This window comes from Podarcis melisellensis (assembly GCF_964234715.1).
Source record: "Podarcis melisellensis genome assembly, chromosome: 5".
Lineage (NCBI taxonomy): Eukaryota > Metazoa > Chordata > Lepidosauria > Squamata > Lacertidae > Podarcis > Podarcis melisellensis.
Genome location: NC_138537.1, coordinates 68,255,868 through 68,277,986, shown reverse-complemented (window position 1 = coordinate 68,277,986; position 22,119 = coordinate 68,255,868). Strand labels below are relative to the sequence as shown.

The 22,119-nt window shown below is 46.2% G+C and overlaps 1 long non-coding RNA gene across 2 annotated transcripts in view; it reads left to right on the top strand.

Moving 5' to 3' along the window:
- The window catches only part of LOC309370943, a 39,579-nt gene that overhangs the window by 15,146 nt on the left and 2,314 nt on the right, over positions 1–22,119 (top strand). Inside the window, exons 3-5 of one of the 2 annotated variants that reach the window (XR_014168751.1) lie at positions 15,483–15,590; positions 20,349–20,662; positions 20,772–20,891. This is a non-coding gene — a long non-coding RNA (uncharacterized lncRNA). The remainder of the gene's footprint in view (positions 1–15,482; positions 15,591–20,348; positions 20,663–20,771; positions 20,892–22,119) is intronic. The other variant, XR_014168750.1, reaches the window with a different exon arrangement.

Here is a 22,119-nt window from a genome sequence, read left to right as displayed (position 1 = left end):
TCTGTTTCTTATTGGGGCAGGGGTTGGAAAACTGCAACATACATATTGAATCCTTTGTACAGCACCTTCCATTAGAAATCCCAGAGTAGTTAGAAACAATCTAAAAAATCAATAACAATAAAACCAGAAAATATTCAGTCCACAGTAGATAAAATACATGCTAAAATCTAGGCAGAACAAATGCTTACCTGTTTCAATATGTGCAAATGTAGAATTGCCCCATTAGCAGCACTAAGGTTGATTTAAAGAGAACACTCTTCCAAGTTTGTTTGTTTCTATGGGGTGGGTGGAGGGGAATCGGGTACCAAGAGTGGAGATAGAGTGTTGACTTGATGAGAAAGGGGGAGGACCAAACCTCCACTCAGAGCCACAGAGTTCCTTGGCTGGCATTGGGCAAATCATGCTCTCTCAGCATCACCACTTCCTAGCGTTGTTAACGAGGTAAAAAGCTAAACGGCTGCTTACCTAGGTCCTTGGAAGAAGGGTTGGATACAAATGAGTTCAATTTATAAGCTGTACTTTCAACTTCTAGTTCAGAAGCTAGAAGTAGAGGGGAAAATAGGAAACTTCATCTCGTATCCAGACATGGAAGCTAGATGGAGCCTCCACATACCGGGGCAGGATACCTCTAGGCATGCCAGATGCTAGGGAGGGACAAACTTCTAGCGAAGACCATCTCCTTCATGCCCTGCTTGTGAGGACTTAGAGGCCACTTGATGGGAAGAGCGTGGGTGAAATAGGGGCTTCCCACTGATCAAGCAGAGACTTCTTTGACATTGACCATGGAGCATTGATTGCATGCTCTCAGGCTTGCATGGGAAAAATTGTCTCTTGCCGAAGTGATAGGGAACCAGTATGGTCCTCTAGGTGCCAGTGGACCACATCTCCTTGACCATTGACCCTGCTGTCAGGGGCTGATGGGAACCAGAGTCCCACAATGTCTGGATGGTCACAGGTTCCCCATCCCTCGAATGAATGGACCGCTGGTCTAAGCTGGTATGTTACATTACAGCGAGAGATCTACTGGCTGTGCTGCCTAGGGCTGATGGGAGTTGCAGCAGAAAACCTATGGTCGGCAAAGGCTGCCTTATAACAAGGCCATTGCTGGCTTTAAAAAGTAGCACGTGCTTGCTGTTCCAGAATAACCGAGAAGACACGGCCATACCATGCTGATTCTTCCCAAAATACCACAGACTCCAGGCTGTAGAAATGTGAGGAACTCTTCTGACACACATTTTTCTCCAGTGATGCTTCGAGTTCCTTTTAGTCTGCAATAGAGGACTTTGTTTTAATATGTTAAGAGTCTGATAAGCCGTAGAAGAGAGCCTTTTGAAACAACTGAACGTCTTTTCCAGCCAATGAAGAGTTTACAGATCTGGAAAGCGCAAAATCCAATTTACCATATTTACTCGAGTCTAATGCGCCATTGAACCTAATGCGCACCTCAATTTCCAGAACCTTGAAACAAAAAAATAGTATTTGCTGGCAAATGTACCGGTAAATGTGCCATCGAATCTAATGCACACCTTAATTTTTACAACATAATTTGGTCAAAAAAGGTGAGCAATAGAGTCGAGTAAATACGGTAAGCACCACTCATAAAAAAACATGGTGCAAGTGTAATTGTTGGGGTTTGGTTTTTTTTTATGGCAATGATGATAATGAAGAAGGGACAAGCGATACGTAGATGGAAAGGGAAATGGATTTTCCAGGTCAATCACAGGATGGGTTTTAGTACTTTAATGAGAAATGTGCTCTTAGCCTGGATTGCTAAATGGTCTCCACATACAGAGTCCAGGAACAAACAAGAAGGGGAGCCAGTTGCCTTCAGGCCCTGCTTCTGAGTTTCCCTGTCAGACAAGAGATAAAAGTTGGACTGCTACTTGGACCATCACCAGGCAATTCATATTCTTGTGAAATCCCAAAGTGCAATACTAAAGAGGTGCAATCTGATGACTGATCATGCTCTGGGCTGCACCCCACCCCAGCAGCAGACTCAAATGCTTTATGTGCTGGGCCACTGTGGCAACGATCGCAGATTGCAGACCAGGCCTGTGCAGGTGCTCAGAAGTAAATTCCAGGTGAATTCAGTGGGGCTGGCTCCCCAGCAGGACTGCTGGGAATTGAAAGAGGGATGGAGGCCAAGTGCAGCCCACTCTGGCCCTCAGGAGTCTCTCCAGGCCACACCTCCTCTCACAGGCCACACCCACCTTGAGGTGTTTTCTTTTAGCTGGAAGGCATTCTTGAACTCTGACACTGACCCTTGCATGCCTGGATGGACAATGGAGAGCGGTGCTTAGGTCAAGACCAGCTGTGCAAAGGTAATATTTGCATTCCTTGATCCACCCATGCAGGCCTCTGGCCCTGCCCACCACAGGCTCGTGGTCCCCAGGAGATTCAGTTGCCCAAAGGGAATGTGGTCCTGAGGTTGGAAATGGTTCCCCTGAATGAGATGAGCACACCTCAGCAAATTGAGTAGAATCATAGAATTGGAAGGATATGCAGCTGCCCTTTAAGGGAATCGAACCTGTGACCTTGGGGTTATCAGCACCACGCTCTAGCCAGCTGAGCTATCCACAAGTAGCATCCATAACTGTGCCTGATCCGCTCCTCCTATCACTGAATTTGTCTCTCCTGGCTTCCACACTGGAAACTGCTTCAGCAGGACTGGCTTTCACATTTGGCTTTATCAGCGGAGCTTTGTGCCGTTTCCCGGGCAACAGCGTGCAAAGGGAACACCAGGAATGCGCAGGCAGCAGGCCTGAAGCCGTCTCCTGACCTGCTCCCTGCAGGCCCCAACGCAACCGCTGCTCCAAATGGAATTTGTTCCCGCGGCACTTTATAGACAGAGTGTTCCCCTCCCGGCAGCGCTTGCATGGCACAGAGGCAGCGTGACGACAATGGCAGCTGAGCCGGCTGCCCATTTATAACAAGGGCTTGTTTATTTCTCGACTGGGGACACATGCGCGGAGCAGGGAACAAGGGTGGGGCTGTTCCCACAGCTTTCTGAGAAAAGGGTGAGCTAATGTGTCCTCGCCAGAGAGGCACAAAACAAAAACAGCAGCAGCAGCGCATGCAGCAATGAAGATTAGCAAGGAGAGAAGCCCAGAGCTGGCAGGGAAACAGCAGCAGAGAAAGAAATGCAGGGATCAGGAACAGAAATGGAGAAGGGAGGCACAAGCCCATTTATTGGGGAGGTAGCCCAAACTGAGCTAATGCAGCTCCTGTTTGTCTATTGATCCGACTCTCATCTGAGAGTTGAAAGGTATCTCAAGGGTCATTATTCCAATCCCCTGCAATGCAGGTATCTCAGCTAAAGCATCCATGGCAGATGTCCCTCCAACCTTTGCTTTAAAAAACCCACTTTCCGAAGGAGACCACTGCTGAACAGCTTTTGCCACCAGGAAGTTATTCCTGAGGTTTAGTTGGCATTCTTGTAACTTGAAGCCTCCAGGGCAGCAGAAAACAATTGGTTTATGCAACTGGGATCTAGATCATTGTGTGTGATGATTGCACATGTTGTTGTTGTTCAGTAGATTAGTTGCGTCCGACTCTTTGTGACCCCATGGGCCAGAGCACACCAGGCACTCCTGTCTTCCACTGCCTCCCACAGTTTCGTTAAATTCATGTTGGTCACTTCTGCCCTCAATCTTACCCAACATCGGAGTTTTTTTCCAGAGAGTCTTCTCTTCTCATGAGGTGGCCAAAGTATTTGAGCCTCAGCTTCAGGATCTGTCCTGATGATTGCACATACGTGTGACAATTCTCACACATGCATGACCATTACTTGATGGTGTGTTTGTGTTAATGAACATCCTAGGTGTAATGCCATGGGTATAACTTTTATTATTATAATTGGAATCAATTCATACATGCGGACAACAGTCATCAGACACTGGGTCACAGCCAATCACACTGCAACATCATGGTGTTTTACATCAGTGAATTTAAAATCACATAAAGAACTTAAGCATTGCCTCAAATGAAATGCTTTTTAGTGGATGTTCATACATTCAGCTGCCACAATACAATTTTCCTGTACAGGGGAGAGCAGTTATATCTGTGCAATGCCTGAATCAACTTTCTGTAATTTCTACATAAAAAACAGTCAAGATTTATAACAATGGCAGGACATATTCAGGAAATATGGCAGGACATGTCAGCAATATACTGATGACACACAGCTCTGCTAAAGGTGTGGCAATGGATTGCTGGTGGACCGTTGTCTTGCCTCGGTAATGGACTGGATGAGAGCCAACAAACTGCAGCTCAATCAAGATTAAGACTGAGGCACTGTTAGTGGGCAACTACCAGGAGGGAGACTGTCTGCTTTTAAGGGGTTGCATTCCCTCTTAAGGAGCAGGTGCGTAGCTTGGAGATGCTCCCGGATCCATTGCTGTCACTTGAGGCCCAGGTGGCCTCGGTCGCATGGAATGCCTTCTGTCAACTTCAATTGGTGGCCCAGATACACTCCTATCTGGACATGGGTAGCCTAACTTCTGTGGCCTATGCTCTGGTAACCTCTAGGTTAGATTACTGCAATGTGTTAGACATGGGGCTGCCTTGGAAGATGACTGAGAAACTTCCTTTGGTGCAAAATTGAACGGCCAGGTTGTTCACAAGGCCAAGATGAGTGGAGAATATAATACCAATCTTGGCCTGACTGCACTGGCTGCCGATTAGTTTCCAGGCCCAAATCAGAGTGCTGGTGATGACCTGTAAAGCCTTACATGGCTCAGGGTCACCTCACTATCTTAAGGATTCTCTCTTCCCATACGAACCAACCCAGACTCTGTGCTTGTCATCCGAAGCCCTTCTCTGTGTCCCTCCTCCCAAGGAGGTTTGGAGGGCGGCAACATGAGAACGGGACTTTTCTGTGGTGGCTGCCTGTTCGTGGAATGCCGGCTCGCTTGATGCAATCATCACATGTCTTTAGATTCAAGGGGAAAATATTCCTCTTTACCTATGGCCTTTGGCCATAAAACAATCTATGGGCTTTAAATAGGGTGGGGACTGTTATTATGATTCTTCTCTGTGATTCTTTTATTTTTATTATTATGCTTTGTAAATTGTTTTATAATGTTGTGCACCACCCTTGTTTGATTTGTGAGCTATCAGGGAGTAAATTTTTTCACAGGGCAGCCTCGCAACCAGAGAATCTTGCGGCAGCTTAAAGATTAATACATTGATGGGAGAATAAGCTTTCATATCCACATTGTCTGATGCATCAAGTGAAATCTTAATAGGCAGGTCTACAAGGAGGAAATTGGAAGGTGGAAGTTAAATGGCAATGATACGCAAAAATCTGTGATAATTGGAGCTTAATTATATGCTAAATAGGCATGCCTTTAACCTTTTACAGCAGCAGGTGATTGTTAAAACGATAATAGAATCATCACCTCTAATGGGACAGGAAACCTTGCCCAAGCAACAGTCATAAGATATCCTGGGTAAGCCATCACACGTGTAGAGCCGTGGCATTAAACTTCAGCTGTTTCCCTTGTATTTTCCCTTTGAAGTTATTTTGTTACTGAACGGTCAGTTACAGGACATCCTAGGAGGTTAAAATGTCCGCTCAGTGGTTTATGAATATTGCTCTTTCTGACGTCAGATGTATTCTTTTGCATGGAACTCCCCTGCCTGTCCTTTGTAGAAGGCAGAAGAGCATCTTTGGCGGATAATGGCATACATCACTTTGGAAGAGGGTCAGGTGAACGTTGTTGCAGATGACATTACTGGGTCCTGTTAGAAGAAGGCTTTTTCATGTGGCATCTCCCCCCCCCCAAGCATTTCTGGACATTCAGTTCGCATCAAATCACTGCTGGTGGTGACAGCACACACGTGCGATTCATTGCATGCGCCCACACTGAGAAGTTACAATCATCCGCCACAACTTCCCAGTCAATGAATTGCAACTGTTGATGCCCATTATAATCTACATGCCTTCTCCACCACTGCGGTGTTTTCTGATACGACAAAGCATAATTTGTGGAGCAGTCCTATCTCTTAATTATATAATGAGTTATAAATATTAAGGAAGTTTGCTGGGCATGCCTTTGATAGATCCGCTACTAGTCTGGTGATGATGCACAGCAGCCCTTTTTTCTGTGGTGCAGCCACATTTATGGAACACCACGTTTATGGAATTCCTTCTTGGAAGAAGCCCTCTGGGCTTAGAAAGTTTTGTTAATTAAGTGCTGCATTTCTTCCAAGCCAGCTTAAACTATGGGTGGGGGAAGACTCAGAAATTTGGGTTGCCTTTGCAAAGAAGGAAAGCTCTTCTGGGAGAACTTTTATCCCGGTGCAAAAAGCAGACCCAGAATGCCCCCCCCCCAATACCGAGTAGGATCACAGCAGGGGGCAAATGGTACAAGCATGGGAGCCCAGGGCCTGATTTTAAAAAGTACACATATTCACGTAGCTGCTAATCGCTTGAATAGCGATCACGTCTCATTTGGCCCAGAGACCTTGGCGAACTGCGCCGGTTCAAGGAGACAAGCGTGTTTTGGATACACACCATATGTCTGACTCTGTATAAGGCAGATTCATCCATTCAGATTATATAGGTGCAATGCCCCACTGTGCTCCTTAGTAAATGAATTCGCTTGGCACAATAGTAAACCCTCAAAATGGCACCGCGGGATAAATGAGATCGCCACCCCAATCTTCAATGCATCACACATGGACCGAATTTTAAGAATACTAATGTAGTTTGGAGGAAAGCTGGGAAATGCTAGGGGGAGGGGGGGAGACTAATATCCAGTTACATCCTTTGCCTCTTTCCAAGCCTAACACATCCTTTCTCTTCTCATTGGAAAATACAGTTCTTAGAAATATAAAGGGTGGCCTTTGGCCCACAGTCCAAAATCAACATCTCCCCTCTCCACCCCCAAATTCCTATCATACTTCACTTTCAGTCCAATTCTACATATTGCCCCTCTGGCTCCACACTGGGAGCCAGTGTGGTGTAGTGGTTAAGAGCGGTAGTCTCTAATCTGGGGAACCGGGTTCGCGTCTCCGCTCCTCCACATGCAGCTGCTGGGTGACCTTGGGCCAGTCACACTTCTATGAAGTCTCTCAGCCCCACTCACCTCACAGAGTGTTTGTTGTGGGGGAGGAAGGGAAAGGAGAATGTTAGCCGCTTTGAGACTCCTTAAAGGGAGTGAAAGGCGGGATATCAAATCCAAACTCTTCTTCTTCTTCTTCTCTCATAGGGAGGAAGCTGGATTTAGCTTCTCGGTGCTCAAATTTCATGAGCTGCCCTAGTAATGAGGGACGATCAAGAGTTTCAGCATTCGCCCACTGCATGCATCAGAAGCGATGCATGAAAGTTATCTGAACTGGGTCAGAAGAACCACAGAACCGGCCAGGCTACATGGAGAAATCTCCCCCCCCAGAGGCCATTGACAGATTTCTCAAGCTAGCATGGAGCCTGGCCATCAGTTTTCCATTTGATTGCAATGTTTTGGCTGCCTCCACCCCTCCTGTCAAGATATATTGGGGATCCAAGGCAAGGCATAAATCATTTGTATTTTGCAAAGTGGTGAGCTGAGAATTTCCTAGAAAGACCCTGTTGTCAGCCTCCTGATATTTCCACCAACGCCTAGTTGTTGTTGTTGTTTTCTTTCTGGAACAGCCCTCCCTAGTAAATGGAAACATACCATCGAGAATGCCAAGAGTTCCCCGAATGATTTCACAGCCCCGTTTGTGATTCTCAGAATCTGGATAATAAGAAGACCTAGGGCATGTAATACAATCGCAGTGCCAGCAGAACGACCTTTGGCTGAGCTGCTGGGGACGGCGATTGGGACATTTGCCACTTAATGGCTTCCTGCAAGATCAGGGAGGTGGCCCACATTCCCAGCTCTCTGTGGGAAAGCAAAGAGCCAGAAGTTCACTTTCAAACATGGGAAAGCGCCTGCATGGAAAGCACTTGCTGATTGGGCATCCAGCCGAATCCACACGTAAGATTGAACTTGGGCTTTCTGCATGCAAGGCAGATGTTCTGCCGCCTGAGCAAATGACGTCCTGACTCCCCTAGTGGTGCAGCAATAAAACTGCAAGAACATTTGCAAAGCTCAGCAGGGTCTGGTAGGGTTTCAAATTGGATGGGAGAATGTTGAGATTCCTGCATTCAAGAGGGTTGGGCTAGAACTAGATGAACCCTCAGGATCTCTTCCAGCTCTACAATTCTTCGATTCGCTGGGATTGCGTGACATTTGCACATGCACATTTCATCCTATATGGAATAGCTTTTCAGGTTAGGAATTACTTGACGTTTGCGGTGGTCCTAAGATTCCAGATGCATGCCCAAATGACACTGATGGGATTCAACTCCTGTGTTATTATTTAAAAGATTTATAGCTTGTGCTTCCATTGTAAAAGTTGGTCTGAAATACCGGTAATACAACAATAGGCAATCTAGACCAGAAAAGAGTTGAAAGTTCTTAATTATTTACTTCAGGCTGATCGCCGAAGAATTGATGCTTTTGAATTATGGTGCTGGAGGAGACTTGAGAGTCCCATGGACTGCAAGAAGATCAAACCTCTCCATTCTGAAGGAAATCCGTCCTGAGTGCTCACTTGAAGGACAGATCCTGAAGCTGAGACTCCAGTACTTTGGCCACCTCATGAGAAGACTCCCTGGAAAAGACCCTGATGTTGGGAAAGATTGAGGGCACAAGGAGAAGGGGACGGCAGAGGACGAGATGGATGGACAGTGTTCTCGAAGCTACCAACATGAGTTTGACCAAACTGCGGGAGGCAGTGGAAGACAGGAGTGCCTGGCATGCTCTGGTCCATGGGGTCACGAAGAGTCACGACTAAACGACTAAACAACAACATCTTTGTCATGGGAGAGGAAAGGGGGTGCCACAGGTGCACCATAATTGATCTTGAATCTGGGCATTCCTGCAGGCAGAACAGAGAAACAATTAACCTCTTTTCCTCATCTCTCCTTCTTGCAATCTTCCCCATATTCGACACTTCCAGGCTAGATCAAGAGAAATCTTAAGGTGGATTCTATATGGATGGACCCTAAATGCATAGAATTTGCAGCACGTTATGTGCACAATTATCCATGACTGGGTAGGGTGGCCAGATGGCAACTCAAAAGACTCCACTGGTTCCTTTCAATTCCCTGCTGACTCAGGAGTTGCAGCTGTGGTAATTGCTCCTTCCACCTTTTTTTTTCTCCAGGTCATTTCATCTGCCACCATTCCGCCTGCTGTTCAACCTACCTTCTGCAACAGGAGGGAGAGGGGCAGAAGGAGGAGGGGAGGAATGAGAGGGAGAAGCCACTGATTCCTTGTTTATCAATTCAAGTGGGGATTTAAAAGTACACTGAGTGTGTGTCTATGTATGTTGTGCCAAGAGAGAAATTTCGAGTCTGCAATCTGCCAACCCTGAGCTTACAGAGTATGGGAATTTTGTCACACATGAAACATCCCATTTTCTTTTGGATTGGATGCCATCTGCGATTTTATAGCAGTAAGATGGGATTCTGTAGTAGAAGGAACTGCTGAGGCGATCAAATCAGTCTCATTGTTAAGCTAAAGGGCCTAGCAAGCCTCCTAAGCACCCCTTTCACATGACTAAAGCGTTGGCTGCGTTGTCATAGAAACAACTAACCGGTGCTGCTGCCAGATGGACACGGCAGGCCTTCACCCCTCACCTGGCTGGGCCCCACATCTGAACAACCCTTTACAAAATTAAGCCTCCCTCTGAAAGCACTTGTAGTGGGAGCACTCGAAGCACTGTCTCAGGTGCTCAGGCTGACAGGCTCTCCAACAAGTCTCCCAGCCTTGCTGTCTCTAAGGCTGCCAGGCAGTGCACAATTAATTACCTGGGAGCAAGCCTGGGAGACTCAGGTCTGAGGAAACATGCATGGGATTTTAGCCCACAGGGTAGTGCCACATGTGAATCCATGGCCTCACAGTCATGTGGTGTGTGTCAGCTCGAGTGAGGGGTTACTTAAAATCCTGATGTGCACACTCACTTATTCACACACGCATGTGGAAGGCAAACAAGCTGTGGAGATGCATTGGAATGCTTTATTTAAACAGATCCCAATATAGATCCACTGCTTATGCCAGCACACAGGACGTTCTCTTAAAATACACATTGGTTTTTAGATGTAGCTTTTGATAGCAATGAAGTTCAGAATGATTATTTACTAGTAAAGCTTCCATTTATCATACCCGGTGCAGCGTGGCTTCATAGTTACGCCGAGTCTGTGAGCATTGTGTACTGTTCTATTCAAAGCTTAAATCTGGTCGCAAAGAGTCGAGGGAGAAAGAGCCCCCTTATATTTTGTGATTAGAAAGGTCTGGAGTGGGGCGGCAGCATGGTTTGGTGGGAGTCAGGGTTTGGAGCTTGTGGATTTCCTAAAATCCGCTCTTAAATTTGACTCCATAATCAGAGGTGTCACCCATGCATCTGATGGAATAGTGATGAAAGTTCAGGAGCAGACTTAAAGGCTGATGTCTCTTTGTGATGGGCCATTTCAGGTTGCAGAAGAGAAGGCGGCATTGTCCTCCCCGATTAGGAAGCACGTTGGTTCCTACTGACCTAGAATGTCTTTAAATGCTTCCGGGTGCAACTAGATATTTGTGTGGGCGTGAGCCAGACTCTAGTCTCCCTGATCTTGCTCTGGGTGGCTGCCTGTCAACTTGTTTGTTCCTGCTCTCTCCCTCCCTTTCTTCCTATCAGTCTGCCAGCTTCCCTAACCATTCCTTGTTCCATCCTTGCTCCATCCTACTTTGGGTGGACTTCTTGGCTTAGAAGCAGTAGACTTTGCCTTCTGATTGACCCTCCTATAGATCTGCCCCGAGAAACCCATCTATTGCTGGTCCCGATCCTGCTGGGATTCATGCTTTCGGCTCCCTGACACCACCCAGTGCTGGCACAGACAAATTATTTTTTCACAGTTCCTATCTGTTGCAATCACCTGCAGCACCACTTGGATAGACGGCTTATCCCGGGTTAAGGAAACAGTTCTATCAATTAAGCGATCCTGTTCACTGCACCAAAAACATAAAAGGAAGTACTGTTAAATCCACACTTTGCTTTTTTTATAGGCCATTTTCACATGCATATTAAATAATTTCCCCTTTTTAAATACAGTGATTAAGAATGGCCATGTGATTCTCCGATGAAATAGTGTGGGAATTCAGGAAACACCTGAATTACACTTTTCTGTGGTGTGTTGACATCTCCCCCACCCGGCTTGGTGGATGACATCCAGCTTTTAGATCACTGGTTGCTTATCTATCCCTGATATGAATGGTTATTGCTAGAACTGCGTCCTGTTTTGAAGGGGTCGTTGTTTGGGAGTGGAAGCTATTCAGGCAGAAATTCAATTGGTCAAAAATTTTACCCATTATTCCAATTCCATGTTACAAATTCTGCCGGAAAAATTTGATTGGTGGCTGGCCAGACAGCCACAGACAGATGGCAATCTGGCTGCTAATTATATATAGTGAGCAAAAATAATAGCAGGTATTCCTCACTAAGGTTTTGTTCCCTACGCAACCTTCCATTAAGCCAAACTTCTCCTGCCTTTTCCTTGTTAGCAGAGATGTCAGAGTTACAAAAAGCTGCTCTGGCGAACCTGTTCTGCAGATGGGAAGTATGAGGTTCTGTCTGATAGGTCATTCAGTGCTAGATAACAATGGTTTACAGCCACCCTCAGTTCCGGGACATTTAAAATGTGGGTTGCACAACACGCTACGTCAGTTGCAATGTTAACCTCCACTGGTTGTTTTCCTGCCTCTCCAGCACCTGTAGCAATAACCCTGAGGTTGTAATTAACTCATCGTAGTGGTACCACTTTTAAGAGGAGAGATGGAGAAATTGAGAGTGCAGAGATTTTCAGGCAACAGGGTTGGGTGTTGATCTTTTATGGTTGGAATGCCCACTTCTGTGTTTTCATGGGGCTCTTTGTTCTGCAGACAATGAGAATCATAGAATCTGAGAACCATAGAATTGTAGACTTGGAATATGCAGGAATATGCAGTTATCCCATATGGGATCGAACCTGCAACCTTAGTGTTATCAGCACCATGCTGTAACCACCATGCTCTAACCAACGTCAAGTCTGTGAGCATTGTGTACTGTTCTATTCAAAGCTTAAATCTGGTTGCAAAGAGTCGAGGGAGAAAGAGCCTCCTTATATTTTGTGATTAGAAAGGTCTGGAGTGGGGCGGCAGCATGGTTTACCTAAAATTTGGTGGGAGTCAGGGGTTGGAGCTTGTGGATTTCATAAAATGCACTCTTAAATTTGATTCTCTAATCAGAGGTGTCACCTATACATCTGATGGAATGGCGATGAAAGTTCAGGAGCAGACTTAAAGGCCACCCTAGATGCCGCGAGTGGCGCTGTGGGTTAAACCACAGAGCCTAGGACTTGCCAATCAGAAGGTCAGCAGTTCGAATCCCCGTGACGGGGTGAGCTCCCGTTGCTCGGTCCTTGCTCCTGCCAACCTAGCAGTTTGAAAGCATGTCAAAGTGCAAGTAGATAAATAGGTAACGCTCCAGCGGGAAGGTAAATTGCATTTTCCGTGCACTGCTCTGGTTTGCCATGCTGGCTTAGTCATGCTGGTCACATGACCCGGAAGCTGTACGCTGGCTCCCTCAGCCAGTAAAGCGAGATGAGCCCCGCAACCCCAGAGTCGTCCGCGACTGTATATAATGGTCAGGGGTCTCTTTACCTTTACCTAGATGCATAGAACTTAATATGTATTTTTTAAATAAAAAAACAAACGGTCATTTTTCATGTTCCTAAATACCTAGGGTTGCCATATCTCCAACAGAGCTCTTTTTTTGGTAAAAGCTACAAGAATTTTTGAGTTTGGGAGGTTTTTAAAGGCATTTTTAGCACAATTTAACTCCCATTGCCAGTTTTCCAGGACATTTGCCTGTATTTCCGAAAATAATCCAGGATGCCATTTTCGGAGGCAAATTCCAGGACATGGCCTGGAAAATCAGGATGCATGGCCAGCCCTATGTAATCAGAGATCAATAAGACTTACCGGGGGAGAATCAGAATTGCAGCAGCAATTTTAGAAGCTATGCATAGAAGAACAGAAGTGTAAATTGACAGGTCTCAAGCAACAGGGACTACTCCTGAAATGTGGCATTCTAATAGAGCTCTGAAATCTCATGAGGTTTCCTAACCATGGAAAAGCCTTGCTAGTCATACTACAGGCAAAGGCTTGGACCCCAAGATGCCGTGAATGAGTGAAAAGGTACTTCTGCTCAATTCCTCCTTCCTGCTGTGGGACATTTGCTATACCAGGTAGTGTCTGGAGCCTGACAGCTGCTGTGTTGTATGGCAACGGGGTTCATTGGCATCCATTTGTCTTGGGAGAGAATGGAAGAGTGGGAGGTTGCAGCGCTCGCTGTGGCTGTAGAGACCAATATGGGAGAGACATGTTTTGTTGCAGCCGAGGCACATGAAGGTCTCCTGTTGTTCTGCTGCAGATGCACCATGGTGTTTCTTTTCTCTGCGCTTCTCCCAGCAGTCCTTCCTCCTCTGTCCACTGCTATGGATGCACAACCTGTCTGTCTCCAGGCACCGCAGTCGCCTGCAAGGAATTCCCACATGGCGGCGTTGATGCTGCCAGCCTTCATGTGACACTTGCAGACAACTTTGTAATGCAGAGTTGGTCTGCCAACGGGCTTGGTGCCTGAAGCCAGCTCTCTGTCAAGCATGTCCTTGGCAGATCCTGCCAATATGCCTTATGGTAGAACCTCACAATGGGCAAAAGCTTAGGGCTAAAAAGACAACAGAGACCCGAGTTGTAGGCTTACTGGAGGGGTTGCCATCCTGGCGCCTGTTGGTGCCTGCAGAGGTCTTCCCTGGCGCCCTCTGGGTCCCTTCCGCCTGCTGAAATGAGGCTTCAAAGCCCATATAATAGGCCATGGGTAGGCAAACTAAGGTCTGGGGGCAGGATCCGGCCCAATCACCTTCTAAAACAGGCCTGCAGACGATCCGGGAATCAGCGTGTTTTTACATGAGTAGAATGTGTGCTTTTATTTAAAATGCATCTCTGGGTTATTTGTGGGGCATAGGAATTCGTTAATTTTTTAGTCTTCAAAATATAGTCCGGCCCCCCACAAGGCCTGAGGGACAGTGGACTGGCCCTCTGCTGAAAAAGTTTACTGACCCCTGTAATAGGCTGTCATCTGTGCTTGGTTGTGTGGTGTGTGTAGTATCCACAACAATTTGCAAATGTGCTCATGGACCCCAGAAGATTGGTGACCCCTGGGCTTAAGGGCCATAGCTTGATGAGAGGTCAGTGTGGACTATGCTGTTTGCCTATTGGCCTGTGGCTCCTTGGTGAGGCAATATGAGTACCGCTTTTAGCTCATCTGCCACTCCTAGGCAGCTGAGCTTGCTCCTGATCTAACAAGGGGATGTGCAGCCACAACCCTTCCGAGAGGCGCACCGTACGCCAGCCAACTGGGAAATGTGCCAGGGAGTTTGTTCGGATCCATTTCGGGACATGGTCAGATCACTGAACGTGCATGTGTGGGGGACATGGGAGGTCAGCTCTGAAGAAAATAAGGGACATAGTGAACAGGCAGAAGAGGATAAGTTGCTTGCTAGAAAGGCTTGCTTGCACCACTAGCAGGCATCAAAAAACGAGCCCATCAGCCACACATGTTGGGTCAAGCTAGGAGCTCAGTAAACTTGTCTGGGTTTAGTTGTTTTATTGTTTTCGGAAAGTGAAACATAGCTCATAAATAACTTAGACCATTTGCCAGAAATCAGGAGATCCCAGAAATCACGCATTCCTAAGTTATACCTAAAATATATTTATAAAGGCTGCATCAGAGCATAATTCCAGTTCTGAGCTGGTGGAGGACAGTGACTAGAGGACTGCTTTGTTTACGTGAGTGATAGAAGGAGATATCATGCTGAAACAAATAAACCTTGCTACCTTAATCAGTAAACCTGCCTGAGGGTGCCAAGTAGGTACCTTAGCAGACGTGGTTAGCAGACTGTGGATCACAGTTGTGACGACAATCTTATCTCTGTTTTTCAATGGATTGTATTTTATTTTACAACATCAATTTTGCAACATCACTGCCCCATGTTCCATACTATATTTTTCTTCTTTCCCCACTTTATTCTATGTCGGTCAGTACAACTCCTCCAAGGTGTAGCTGTTTATTTTCTTACTTCCTTTAGACTTTTGTTGATTTGGGCACCTGAAAATTCTAACTAGGGTTCATATGAAATAAGAAAAAAAGAAGAAGAAATTTTGGGATTCTCACTAGAGCAAAATAATTTTACTGGGTGGGGTGACACAAGCATAGTCCCGTCTGTGTAGGCCAGATGGCAAGAAGGGGAATGTGGTTTGGCTGTGTGCTCAGGGGAAAAAAATATATTTGGGGAACAGGAGGGGACAGATGGAGAGTTCTTCCAGAAAAACAATCAACACTTTTGATTGCAGCTGCCCTGTGTCTTTTGACAGCTGCACAACAGGAAGAAATGCATGCACTCCAGCTTCTCTGACATTGCAGCATCTGAGTCCTTGAAGAAGCAGCACCAGTTGAGTTTCTGCCCTGGCCTGGGTGGGTAGGTAAGTGGGTGACAACACTCCTGTTTAATGACAACCCCACCACTTCACTGATTCTAATATCACCCTGTTGTTATTTTAAATGAAAACACCCATGGAAACTCATTTTGCAACTCTCTCACATCTCCTGGATTTTCTTTGTATTGTCAAACCTTAAAATCATCAGCTGCGAAGTAGAATTCAAGAATAAATTGACATTCCCAGTTTGGGGGAGGACAGGATAGAAATAAATATAACAATAATAAGAATCATTATTATTATTACTACTACTATCCACAACTGATATTTATGCTTTGTTCTGCTCTGTAACATTATGACTAGCAGTTTCATTTATATTAAGGGGTTTTGAAACAACATAAGCCTCTTAAGACACTCTATCACTTAAAGCAGAATGTAATCAAATCACCACATTTTGTTTGGCAAACACAAACACACACACACACACACACACACACACACACACACACACACACGGACAGAGACAAGGGACATGGACACACCAGGAAAAGGAAAAGGACGCAAAAAGCCCAGATGGTTCAGGTCAAGGCAGAGTGGATTTTCCACCTACTAAAATAAAACGCAAAACTGATGCATCAGGGCTTTGATGAGCAGAGGTCCCTGGGCAGGCGTCTGCAACAGGAGCTGGAGCTGTTATGCCTTCTCCCTGGGACCTGGAGTTTATGGTGGGAAGAACAGCTGTGGAAGGAGGGGGGGGGAGAAGAGACCCCTTCAGGATTTCAGAGAGGGCACGTAGCTCATGTCCCACATGGCGAAGATAAGAAATGTTGGGGGCGGGGCGGAGGGGGTTGTAGGAAATGGCTTAGGAAAACCCAGCAGCACAAGCTAAACTGCAGCTGCAGCAACAGCTCAGGGGGGCTGGGGGGGGGGGAGAGGAAAACTGCACACAGTCAGCAGATTCAGCTCCTCTCCAGTGAGAAAAGCAAAGGGCTGCCAAACAAATTCCTGCCTGGAGGGAGAGGGGGCTCCTCCCAGCTGCTCTCTGAGCTGCCTCCAGCTCTCCAAGAAGTTGGCTCCGTGCGGGAAGGGCAGAGTTAACTCCGCAAGGCCTTACATGTGGTTCATATCAACAGAAGGGAACTTGGCACCAGGAGAACACGGGCTATCAATTTACCCCAGTCTGGATGACGTTTCCTCCCCTCTCTGCTTTTCTGGGTCTTTGCACACTCAACACACAGGAATCAATACATTGGCTGTAGGTGGATTTCTTTCTTTCTGGGCAGCAATGTTGTTTAAGGAAGTTTGGAGTGTGTTTTCTAAAGTCACCGTTCCACTTCAAAGTGGACAAGGTGCTATAAATAAGCATGTTAACTGTATTAAAAACACTCAGAGGAGTCAAAAACTGAATACGATGCTTTAAACAGCAGATCAAATGTCAGGGGTCTACTACACCAGGAAAATGCCTTTGGAAAACTCAAATATCCAGCCAGTTGGACATTCCATTGGATTCCACATTGCAGATGTTGACAGAATCAGCATCATCATAATTTTATTTATGCCTCGCCCACCTGGCTGGGTTGCCCCAGCCACTCTGGGCGGCTTCCAACACTATAAAAACATAATAAAATGTCAAACATTAATAATAACAATCTGATCCAATACAAAAAGTCACAATAACTTTAAAATAAACCACTTATATTGAAACAACAATCCATTATAATGAGGATGTGGTTGGTACTGTGGTCTAAACCACTGAGCCTCTTGGGCTTCCTGATCAGAAGGTCGGTGATTCTTATCCGCACGACAGGGTGAGCTTCCATTGCTCTGTCCCAGCTCCTGCCAACCTAGCAGTTTTAAAGCAAGCCAGTTCAAGTAGATAAATAGGTACTGCCGAGGCGGGAAGGTAAACGGTGTTTCCGTGCTCTCTAGTTTCTGTTACGGTGTTCCATTACACCAGAAGCACTTTATTCATGCTGGCCACATAACCCAGAAAGCTGTCTGTGGACAAATGCTGGCTCCCTCGGCCTGAAAGTGAGATGGGTGCTGCACCCCATAGTTGCCTTTGGCTGGACTTAACTGTCCAGGGGTCCTTTACCTTTTACCTTTTTACCATTATAATCTAATAGTAAGCAGTAAAATTAAATATCAGCATATAATAATTAAGCCGTTTACACTTATAACAATAAACAATTGTTAAACTACAATCAATAAAACTAATGGCAAGTCGCAATGCACAAAATACCACAAACATTACAAGGACATCATCCTGCCAGTGGCCAAACCATTTTTTAGCCAACAGGAACACCCTCACAGGCGGATGTAGTCCTCTTGGCCCTGGTCTCATTCTCTAGTCTGAACGCAAACTATGGTTTGCGGTTCAGTTGTCATAATAAACCATAATTTTTGCTGTGAGAAAAATATGAGCTGTTGTGGGGCAGGAGGTACAGGGTGCTTTTCTCATTGCTATCCCTCGAGCTACCATTCCCAGCAAACTAAAGTTCCCAGCATTCTTTGGTGTGTCGGGATGTGCTTTAAATGGATGGCATGTAAGCCAAACATCTCGTGGTCTAGAGAGGGAACTTCTGAGTTTACCCTGAATGCTAAGGCAGGCACTCTCCTTTAACCGAGTGTGCATGGGCAGAAATGGCAACATTGCTACCCAGTCACACCAAGCTGGATTGATTCCTGCATTGCAAGGGGTTGGACTAGGTGACCCGTGGAGCCCCTTCTAACTCTAAAATTCTATGATTCTTTGTTGTTTTCACTGGGTTGGTCTCATGCCCAGCTCTCCTCCTATAGTTCTATCCCTGCTATAATGTAATAAAACGTTTGGGCAATCCTAGGCCCTTTAGCACCGTATAGTTAAGGTAAAGGGACCCCTGACCATTAGGTCCAGTCGAGACCAATTCTGGGGTTGCAGCGCTCATCTCGCTTTATTGGTCGAGAGAGCCGGCGTACAGCTTCCGGGTCATGTGGCCAGCATGACTAAGCCAGTTCTGGCGAACCAGAGCAGCACACAGAAACAGCGTTTACCTTCCCGCCGGAGCGATACCTGTTTATCTACTTGCACTTTGATGTGCTTTCGAACTGTTAGGTTGGCAGGAGCAGGGACCGAGCAACAGGAGCTCACCCCGTTGCAGGGATTCAAACTGCTGACCTTCTGATCGGCAACCCCTAGGCTCTGTGGTTTAACCCACAGCCCACCCGCATCCCATTAGCACCATATAATACTGTGCTAAACATTTGGGGAGGGTAAAAAAAAAAAAGGTGACCAGTATGAGCACCCCAGACATGACTCTTGTTCCAGGATGAATAGCAGCACTCCTGTTTGGGGCTGGAGATACGCTGCAGCAATTTGTTGTGGGTCCCCGCTCCCCTTACCACCACTAGCCAATTATATTCTATGTCGGATTTTAATCATAGCCAGATTATGCCTGCGCTGTGGCCTTTCTCCACACCAGGTCAGGTTTAGATTATTTCATGGCGCTCTCTACCCCAGGCCTCCCCTGCTTTCTTCCTCTGCTCCTATCTTAATACATCTCCCGCTGAGTCTCAGCCAACAAGGAAGTTGCATCTTACTTCAAGGCAGCTATATTTCCTCTCTTAACAAAGGCAGGCTAGAAGTCTACTTCTCCTCCACCCATCCAGGCCCAGGCAAAGCAAGGGACGGGGTCCTAAGGCAATTTCCTGATGAGTGTCAGCTGTCACACTCTGTCGCACATTCAGTAAAGATCTGAAGGGCCTGGCGATGAGTGACTGGCCATAATAACGCCACACGGAAGAGAGAGAGATTTGGGGCTGGCTGGGTGGAAATCGAAATGGCACTCCTTGTCACAAATTAAAATTGTGGTGCCAGGCCCTCAGAAAGTTTTCTTTTGGGGATGGCCACAAGAGGACTTGCCCTCCCCCAGAACCACCCATAAAAAGCAGGAGGGTGACAGGGCAGCAGAGGTAGTCCTGAGGCTCTGAAACGAGTTGTTAAAGTATCTATTGACTTGGACCTTGCTTGTTTTTTTTTTTTTACTGAACTCGCGCAGAAGGAGGTGAGGATTTTTTCAAAAGAAGGCTGTGAGCCAGTGTTGGTTAAAATGGGGGCAAACCACTTTATTTGTACTCGTCTTAAAATGGGTTCCCAAGACCTTAATCAGACATTGTTGTTGTTGTTGTTTAGTTGTGTCCGACTCTTCGTGACCACATGGACCAGAGCACGCCAGGCACTCCTGTCTTCCACTGCCTCCTGCAGTTTGGTCAAACTCATGCTGGTAGCTTCAAGAGCACTATCCAGCCATCTCTTCCTCTGTCGTCCACTTCTCCTTGTGCCCTCCATCTTTCCCAACATCAGGGTCTTTTCCAGGGAGTCTGCTCTTCTCATGAGGTGGCCAAAGTATTGGAGCCTCAGCTTCAGGGTCTGTCCTTCCAGTGAGCACTCAGGGCTGATTTCCTTAAGAATGGAGAGGTTTGATCTTCTTGCAGTCCATGGGACTCTCAAGAGAATCAGACATTATTTATTATTAAATTTTATATTGCTTTCATATCCCACCTTTCATTGAAGAAGCTCAAGGAGTTATCCTTCTCCCCATTTTATCCTCACAAGAACCCTGTGAGGCAGGTTATGCTAAGATGTTAACACACTGGCCTGTTTTTACTTTTTTAAATGCTCTGCATAAAACAATAAGTGTGGCTCTCTTGTTCTATTTTCCTCTCTGTTTTCTAGCAAGGCTCCGGTGCTGTTGTTGTTGTTGCTGCGCGTCTGTGCGTGATTTTCTTGCGTTGCAAAAATATGTGCATTGACTCTATTTTCAGGTCATAAAGTCTCTTCTACAAATCATTAATATTGTGCACAGTATAAGGCTGAGGAGCATCGTAGGCAGAAAATTAAACAAGGGAGCTTGCCACCCACTCACTGCACACCTTAATGTGGCACATCACCCGATGAATTTCTGCCTGGCACATGCCAATTAAAGGCACAGCAACCCTGCCAGCAAAGAAAGTGGCAACTCTATCAGCTTGAAAGCATACTTCCCTGTCAGCAAAACTGGTGGGAAAAAGGATAATCTGAACGACTTTCCTTTTTGGGGAGAAGGGAGAACTGAATACCAGCCACCCTTGTAACAACTGTAGGTAGAATTGCTGTTTTCGATTCTAATTTTCCATCCCTTAATTGAATGGATTGCTGCCAAGGACACCCACTCTGTTTACATTCCATCTGCTTCTCCTGTTTTTCAGTAACAGCTTGGTGCAACAGCCTGCAGCTTCAGCTCCAGGCAGCTGGGGAATAGACACTCTCACTCTTTCTCAGCATCCCATCGCTTGTACTTAAACATCTTTATTAATGGCTTGAAGGAGGTGAGTAAACAGCACATGATGTTCTCAGTGCCAGGTAAAGGCCAATATATTTTACTTCCAGCTGTCTATCAGCTACATATTACAGATGGAAGTTGCAGACCAAGGGAAATCTGTAAATCACACAGGAGAGGCAGTTTCAGGAGGAGATGCTCACACCAGGGGCAGATTTTGGCAATATGGCACCCTGCACAAGGGCATAAATCCCACCCATCCCCAATTTCTTATTTTCACAATGATTCCTTTTGGTACAGCTGCTTTTTTATGGATCTTCTCTGCAGGTACCCATATAAATATAGGTATTGTTGTTTTTACTAATACTCCCTGGGCTCTGCGCCCTGTGCGGGGGACGGGGACGACCCGCACTGCTCTAAATCGGGCACTGCTGAAACAAGTAAATTTGCATGGGCTTGTGTTTTTGTGAGGAAAGGCCTGCCAAACTTGGGGTATCCTCCTTCAAGCATATTTTTCCAAATAATTTTCAGATTCCACCCCACCCCAGATGACTTCCTTTCCCACAGGTGCTACTTATCACTGTGTGGACATTCCCTTTGAATATGATCTCTAACTTTGGGCCAAAGCTGTCCTCTCAAAGGTTTAGCATGAGCTGCGCCCCGGATGAATATGCAGCAGCATGCGTCAGAAGTTAACAGACTGTGTGGCCCCACAGCCACCTCCGTATCTCAGTAGGGAGTCCCCAAACATCACCACCCTTCTCTTCTTCCTGCAGTGCTTGAGTCCCTGAAGGGTTGAGAGCCTTCTTTATGGTATCCCATACTATACAATGTGCTCTGTGTGTTGAGCACATGCTGGAGCTCTGCCACAGTAGGGCCTGTGTTGGTCAAAGCCAATCCACCCAGCTTCGTGGAAAGTGGGCAGGTTCCAGATCCTTTACAACACTGTCATCAAATGCAGTTATCCCCCCAGAATAGCAAATTATTGCTCTTCGTAATATTTCTTACACCCGGGGTCAGTTACAATAATGTAAAAATACAGTATTAGGCAGCTGAAACGCTAGGCATTCACTTATACGAAAGTAAACAAGGCTCCACTTTGGGGTTTTGTCTTCCTGCAAGCTTTAGCCAAAAATGTCAACCAGCCAGTGCTTAGGCCTGAGTTTTGATTCTTGGTCTTGCTAGAGTAGGACAGAATATCAGGCAACAGCACAGGCTGAAAGTTGCTGTGGCTGAAAATGTGTTCTTCGTTAGATAGCCTGACAAAAATGCTCAGC